This window comes from Suncus etruscus, chromosome 1 (assembly GCF_024139225.1).
Source record: "Suncus etruscus isolate mSunEtr1 chromosome 1, mSunEtr1.pri.cur, whole genome shotgun sequence".
NCBI classification, from domain to species: domain Eukaryota; kingdom Metazoa; phylum Chordata; class Mammalia; order Eulipotyphla; family Soricidae; genus Suncus; species Suncus etruscus.
Genome location: NC_064848.1, coordinates 169068469 through 169076650, shown reverse-complemented (window position 1 = coordinate 169076650; position 8182 = coordinate 169068469). Strand labels below are relative to the sequence as shown.

The 8182-nt window shown below is 42.3% G+C and overlaps 2 pseudogenes; one reads left to right on the top strand and one right to left on the bottom strand.

The window, feature by feature from the left end:
• LOC126007737 (1-acyl-sn-glycerol-3-phosphate acyltransferase alpha-like) lies at window positions 1-994 on the top strand (annotated as a pseudogene).
• A 6028-nt stretch (window positions 995-7022) lies between these two features.
• LOC126007261 (cell division control protein 42 homolog) lies at window positions 7023-7579 on the bottom strand (annotated as a pseudogene).
• Window positions 7580-8182: the final 603 nt, after the last annotated feature.

Genomic DNA, 8182 nt, shown 5'->3' with positions numbered 1-8182 from the left:
AGAATGAAGCTGTGGCCAGGGACATGGATGGTGCTGATGCTGCTCTTCTGCTGCCAGTCCTGTGGTTCTGCAACCCCAGTGCCAAGAACTTCTTCAAAATGGCCTTCTACAATCATCTTCTTGAGGCTGGATCCTCCTTCTGGCTATGCGTGTCTCTTTCCCTATGAGAGGTCACAACATTGAGAACATGAATATCTTGTGCCAGATGCTGCTCCATGTCAAGTACGTGTATGGGATCCGAGTGGAGGTGTGAGGGGTTCACCACTTCCCTCCCTTCCACTCCTATGTTGTTGTCTCCAACCACCAGAGCTCCCTGATCTTGGAATGATGGAGGTTCTGCTATTGCCAAGAGTGAGTTACTGTGAGCTAGCTCTGTTGGTTTGGCCGTCTGGCTGTCATGGATCATCTTTATTGGCTGGAAATGGACTGAAGATGCCATCAGTGTCATTTCTTTTTTTTTCTTTTTCTTTTCTTTTTTTTTTTTTTTTTGCCACACCCAGTGATGCACAGGGGTTACTCCTGGCTTTGCGCTCAGAAATTGCTCCTGGCTGGGGGGACCATGTGGGTCATTGGGGAATTAAACTGCCATCCGTCCTAGGCCAGTGCATGCAAGGCAGACATCTTACCACTTGTGCCACCATTCCGGCCCCCATCAGTGTCATTTCTGAGCTCACCCAGTCCTTGCTTACCCAAGATGTGCGGGACTGGGTTTTCCATTAAGGCATGAGAAACCACATTGGCTCCATGCTGCCCTTCAAATGGGGTACCTTCCGCCTTGCAGCGTGGGCCCAGGTGTTCACTGTTTCCATAGTCATGTCCTCCTATCAAGACTTCTACTATAAAAGCCCCACTTCACTTCAGAGCGATGTCAAGTGTAGGCGTTCCCTCCCGTGCCACAGAAGTATTGACACCAGATGACATCCCTGTTCTGGCTGACACAGTCCGATACTCCATGCTCACTGTTTTCCGGGAAATCTCCACGGATGGCAGATGACTCTCTACAGAAACTTGGAGAAGTCAGTGAGGCCTGGCTTTGAGACTCCTCTACCTCATCCTTCTCCCTGTCCCTCTCAACCCAGTGGGTCCTGAAGCAGAGCCCAGTCCTCTTCCTTGTTTTCCCTTGTCCCACTTATTAGCCTTCTTGGAATCTTCAGCTTCTGAAGTGAATATGGATACACCACTGCTCCTTGACCTTTCCCAGCTCCCCTCACATATTCCCTTGCCTCTGTGCAGTCTATACTGTGTCCCACACCCACCTCCTATGCCATTCTGTGTGGAACAGTTGCCTCTGCTATCCAGTGGCTCAGCTTACACAAGGTGGGGGCACTTCAGCCAATCCTCAGTAGACCTCTTTCTTGTTATCACCTTCTCCACCCCACATTGGCTAGTGGAGTCACCCACTCTCTGGAACAGTTCCCCACCTCTCCCAAGTCTATGGATTCAATGGACTCATCATGTTTGTGTGGTGGTCTGCTTGCATTGCTGAAAGCTGATGTCTGAAACACTTCTCCCAGGCTCATCTTGGGAACATTCCTCAGCACTTCACCCTCCTCCTATGGAGACCCCCATCAGTAGAGACTGGATGTTGACTCCACAGTCTCATTTCTGCCTCTGCCAAGTATTGAGCACTCTCCTGATTGCCAGTTTTGGTCTACATATTTCAGCTTTTCCCTGTCCGCATAGTATGATTTTTTTTCCAGTGATTCTGGCTTGCCCAGCCTCCTGCAGTCTTGCTGTACCATTCTAAACAGACACCAGGGGAAGAGGTAGACATCCAGTACTGTTCTTACCATGCTCTTGGGAAGTTGGGGAAAGAAACTGAACCCTGGCTTAGGGGACAAAGGAGGGCTCTTAATTTATTTCTCTTTCTTTTGAGAAATTTCTTTTTCTGAGCAAGTTTTTATTTTCTCCTGTGACATAGCCACTTCCCATCCCAGATCTATGCCCATAGCCAAGGAGGTGGGCTGGGAGCAAAGGAGAGAGTAAGATTTGGTTTTTCATGGTAGGATTTTTATTAATTATTGGATAACAACAAAACAAAACAAAGAAAAATAAGATAAATATTGAGAGAGAGAGAAAAAAGAAATGACCTCTGAACATAGAGCCAGGAGTAAGAAGCCCTGAGCATCACCGGGTGTGTTTCTTCCCCCTCCCCCTCCAAAAAAAATAATAACTGCAGTTTTACCTATAAAGTGAAAGTGAGCTCCATCATTTTCTCAGGTTACAAATCCACCCACTCAGCAGTGATTCTGACATTCCTTCCCTGAGGAATCCTCAGAGAGAAGGACCCAGAGGTGGCTCAGCAGTAAGTGCTCTGGGCAAACATGAAGTTCTATGCTTCATCCCTTGCACCATTCATGCACTGAGGTGTCCCTTACCATCAAAATCTGAGATCCCTGACACAAGGAGCATTTTCTTTAATAGAATAAAATGCTTTCAGTAAAAAACACTATTCATTCAAAATAGAATAACTGTGTGTCAAAGATGTATTGAACTCAATAATGAAGGACCCATTAAACTAATACAAGATCACAATTTCTGCCATTCAGTTGGGATGGCCTCTGAAAGATGTGTGTAAACATCCTAGAGGGCAAATAAATAACTGGGACTAGGACATAATCTTTTCCACAGAATAAATAGTGTTTGCATTTGTGCTGGACAAAACTTTACTCTGATCTGACCAATACTATACAGAATACCTATCAAAAAAAAAAAAAAAACCATTCTCCAGACCTGGGGGATGTGGCTCCTTGGTAGAACTCCTGCCTTCTACATGTGAGCCCTGGGTGTGGACCCTGGCCTAGTCCCTACTGCACAGGTGGCACTACCAGTCCTAGAACACAAAGTTTGTGTTCTTGCTCATTGCAATTGCTACAACAAAGCAAAGGGAGGGAAAAATAAATAAAAATTTTGTACTAAATATATGCTCTATAACCCCCTAAATGAAACATGCCTGCCTTTACAGATTTAAGGAATCCTGAGTCCAAGCACTGAACTGTGGACCTAGCTGGTGAGTACTGTTGGCAGTGACCTCTAGGATCCCTGAGCAGTGCTTCAAAGCTCCCCCCATTTAAAAGGATCAGTGGTTTCCAGGGAGAGAGTGGATATGGTGCAGACCACTAGAGCTCAAAGCTCAAAGAACAAATACTCTATATGAAACAATAACCAAGACACCTAGTCTACATTTGTTCAAACCCATTGAATGTACAATCCAGTAATGACCTGTAAAGTACATGTGGTCTCTGGGTAACAAGCATGTGGTAATACAGATTTATCAATGGGAACTAATGTTCTACTCTGATGGAGGAATACTCATAATAGTAAGGCAATAGCTGTGGGCAGAGGAGGTGGGAGTAAATGAGAAGCTGCTAATCCCTCTAAAATTGCTATAATGATTTTATAAATTAAACATTAAAAAACAGGCACATATTGGGGCTAGAGAGATAGCACAGCGGTAGGGCATTTGCCTTGCACGCAGCCAATTCAGGATGGTAGTTCAAATCCTGGCATCCCAAATGGTCCACTGAGCCTACCAGAGGCGATTTCTGAGCAAAGAGTCAGGAGTAACTCCTGGCCGCCACTGGGTGTAACAAAAAAAAAAAAAAAAAAAACAGGCACATATCACTCACACTTGTGCTGGCTGGTCCTTAAAAGATTAAAAACAGTAATACCATATTGTGCAAACTATCTGTACAAGGCATTTAACCAAAGAACAGGAACACATTAATTTAAAAGATGTTTGCATTTCTATTTTCATAGTCATATTAGTCACCAAAAACACCAAACATGGAGCTGGAGAGTTGATTCAAGGAACTGAAGAGGGGTGCATAGATGGGATCCTGGGGACATTGGTGGAGGAAGATGGGATCTCTGGTATCTCTGGTGGTAGGTGTGGTGTTGGAATAATTTATTTATGAACATATTATTAACAGTATAATAAATACTGCTACCTCAAGTTTAAAAGGGGTTACATGAGGGACCAGAGAGACAGCGTGGAGGCAAGGCATTTGCCTTGCATGCAGAAGGACAGTAGTTCAAATCCCGGCATCCCATATGGCCTCCTGAGCCTGTCAGGAGCAATTTCTGAGTGTAGAGCCAGGAGTAACCCCTGAGCCCTGCTGGTGTGACCCAAAAATCAAAAAAAAGGAGGGGATTACATGAAAGCAACTTAAATCTCCATGCATGGAGGACTGGATAAAGAACTATGATGTATGTATTCAACGAATTTTACATGGTCATTAAAAAGAAAAAAAGTGTTATTTTGTATGAAAATGTGTGGAACTGAAGGAATGATGCTGAGGGAAATAAACTAGGAACTGTAACATTGATTGCAGGACACTGTCACTCCTATGTGGAATATGAGGAGAAGGAAGAAGAAAGGGTTGAATATAAAAAGAAAAAGGAAGAAGAAACATAGAAGTAGGAGGAGGAGGAGGAGGTCGAGAACTAACTTTTAGATTCAGTGAAAACCATTGATGGCTCCGGAGGGACAGGGAAGGATGAGAGACTGGGAAAAGGATCTTCTTAGTACAGAGAAGACCCTGGGAATTGGAGGAGGGGCGGTGAGGAATGTTACTTAGACATCATCTAAGCTTCTGTAAGTTCACAATGATGCAAATTAATTATAAGTCCATTTAGAAAAGTAGAATTATTTAAAAACAAAAATTAATATGATAGAAATTCAAGGTTGCCCAGGAGATGGGGTGCAGCCTTCTTTCAAGATAATATTACAAAATAAGGACTCCTGGAGTCTTAAACAGAACATGAAAGGGGTATAAAACTGTTAAGAGTCTGGGAAAAATTCTTATGTCAAACGAGAAGAAAGGATTTGAAGTTTGTTTTCTTAAAAAAAAAATTTTTTTTTTTTTTTTGGTTTTTGAATCACACTTGGCAGCTCTTAGGGGTCACTCCTGGCTCCACACTCAGAAATCACTCCTGGCAGGCTTCCAGGGACCATATGGGACGTCGGGATTTGAACCACCGACTTTCTGCACACAAGATACCTCCATGCTATCTCTCTGGCCCCTCTTAAAAATATTCTAAGAAAGAGATAAGTATATGCTTCATAAAATTACACCAAGAAGCCAATAAAGAGCATTCAGAGCCAGAGAAGCATTTGGTGAACATTTGGGCAAAATGTACTGGTTATGTCAGCTGACCTCTCCCATCAATTACTTTGGGCTAAAGCAATATGCCACAGGCTGTGGGAATAGGTATGGATTCTGCATGGGCCCCATTGCATGAACCTCTTACAAAGGCCACTGTAGCTGCTGACTGACATCAAACTAACCTACGAGATAAAACTATGTCTTAATTGTACTCTTTCCCTTCAGGAGAAAATAAGACCCACTTAGCAAGAGACAAGATCCTAACTCAGCAAAATCAATACTCCAAAGGTTTCTCCCCAACCATTGCTCACCTAACACCTAATAACTATGGTATTCCTACTCAGACAATAAGATATATTTTGCAAAACATGCCACAAGACAGGGATTCCTTTTATATTACATGATGGGTCTATGGTTTTATGGAGAAAATCATCATAGACTTAATTATCTAGAATCAGTCAAGCTAAGAAAATGGAGGAAAGGTTTGTATTTACAATTCAGTAAAGGAAAACACTGATTCAAGGTTAAGACTTCCCTATTCTGTGAGGAAGCATACAATTCCCTGTACATGTTAAGGGCTTTTATATGTTAAAGATTGATCATTTAACATGATGGGTGGAGTGCTTTTATGGTTACTTTAAAAATGTTATATTTGTGCACAAGAAGGCCATCAACTTCTGCAGGAAAGTGCTTTTTTTTTCCCCCACACCCAGTGATGCTCAGGGATTATTCCTGGCTATGCTCTCAGAAATCGCTCCTGGCTTGGGGGACCATATGGGACTCCAGGGATTGAACTGAGGTCCATCCTGGGTCAGCCACATTCAAGGCAAATGCCCTACCACTGTGCTATCACTCCAGTTCCAGGAAAGCTTTTATTTAAGGTTTTCTTTATTTTTTTTTTCTCCCACTCTCCACTCTCTATTTAAGGTTTTCAATGTGTCATTAGAGTAAGTTTCCCTAATAGAATTCCCCCTATCTTTTACATTATCTATTGGGCAGCTGGGACAACCTCCAGTTGTTTTGTTTTGTTTTGACAAGGGAGATGCTTTTTAATTATGTATTCAATCCATTTGGTGTATTTCAAAAGGTGCAATACTTTCCATTTATTAGAGAAGCTAGAAGTTAATTTCAGGGAGGAAAAAAATGAAAACAAATGGCAAATAAATTTCCTTGAAAGTCACAGTTACATATATTGTGCATCCTAAAAAAGAGGAGAGGCAAAGCAGGTTCCACTTTCATGGAGTTTCATCAAATACTGAGCCTACTCTGAGGTGGAGAAAAAAGGCAACTTCCAAAAAGAAGTCTGTTCATTAAATGAGTTATCTACTATACTCCTTCCTAAGAGTACCAGGTGGGGAACATGTTCTCTAAACGAGACTTAGGAAGTAGAGTGTGAAATCAATTCATTCTCTTTCCCATAAGGGCTATCCAATAGTTAATTATTTTAAAAATAAAAAGGACTAAATAAAAAGACCCCACATACACTCCTCCCCCCACAAAAAAAAAACAACAATAACGACAATACTAGATGTTCCAGGTAACTCTCCAGAGTGGATTCTTGGAGCAGCTTCGACAATTCAAATTAGTCTATTACTGAGTTGTCACAAGCATGCCTTGCTTTTAAACAAAAACAATTTTTGAAACAACAAAAGAAAATGTAGCATCGATCACTTTTCTGACAAAAATACAATTATGCAAAATTAACTAGTATTCGGAGGGGGGAAGGCCATACCTATGGGCCTGTCTTGCATGATTGTATGTGGGTAGGTGCAGGGCATTTGTCATTATTGCAAAAACCAATTTTAATTTTTAATCTTTAGTTTGATTTAAACATTTTTTTAGGATGATGTCAACATCAGCTTTGCAGAAAGGACTCTGGAGAGATGTTCATAGCAGCACACACCTGTGGCTCTTCTACGATTCTGGGGGCTGCAGGGAAGCCAATATTACTTTGTCAAGTGCATTCTTTAGGCCTTCTGTATGTGTGCAGAACACGCCACATACATGACAGCTTTCAGTTCATGAGCCAGCTTTTCAACAGTCTCTGGAGTAATAGGCTTCTGTTTGTTCTTGGCAAGTTTCTCAATAGTAGAGGGGTCATCTCTGACATCAACTTGGGTCCCAACATGCAAGAAAGGAATCTTTGGACAGTGGTGTTATCTCAGGCACCCACTTTTCTTTTACACTTTCAAATGAGGACAGAGAGACCACTGAAAAACAGACTAGAAATACATCTGTTTGTGGGTAACTCAGTGTTATGATAGATAGTAGTAAATCTATCATAATCCTCGTCCTGCAGTATCAAAAAGTCCAAGAGTATATGGCTCTCCACCAATCATAACAGTGACTGTATAGCTCTCAAAAACCATTGGTACATACTAATATGGAAATTTGTTTGTTGTGTAGGATATCAGGAGGCATGTTTTACCAACAGCACCATCGCCCACAACAACATACTTAATTGTCTGCATTGCTGAAATAGTTTTATATCCACTGTTTTATTTTCAATGTTGACCTAAGCTTTTCCAGCTGGGCGTTGCCAGCACCAACCTCCAGGTTTTTAGCCTCAATCTCCTGTAGCTTTCCATTTTTTTTTAAGAGATCATGTTATCTATGATCTCTGCAGAGAACAGGACTCTACATCTTCCTGTGACATCCTGACCCTCCTCTTCTTATAAATACCAGGGCAGAGCCAGGATTTAAGACAATCATCGAGTATCGTTCTGGAGGCTCGGTGGAACCAAGAAGATGAAGTGCTTTGCAGCTGCCCTCCTTGTCCTCTTTCTGGCTGCAGCTGCCCTTGGAGTTTCGCTCCCAGGAGACCATGGTGAGTTCAGTGACTCTCTCACAGGTGGGCAGGTCTGTGGTCTGGGAGGACACACAGACAGATATTTCAGTCCTCCCATGACTGTCCCTGTTCTTGATGTGAACGTGATTTGGCACTTGACTAAAAGCAGAAACAGGGTCCTGGGATGGTTTAGAACTTGATTAGATTAAAAACAGAAGCAGATTAAACCTAGAGCTCAATGGGTTTAAGACCCCTCCTGGCAACTGCAAGGTTGTGAACTGAAACT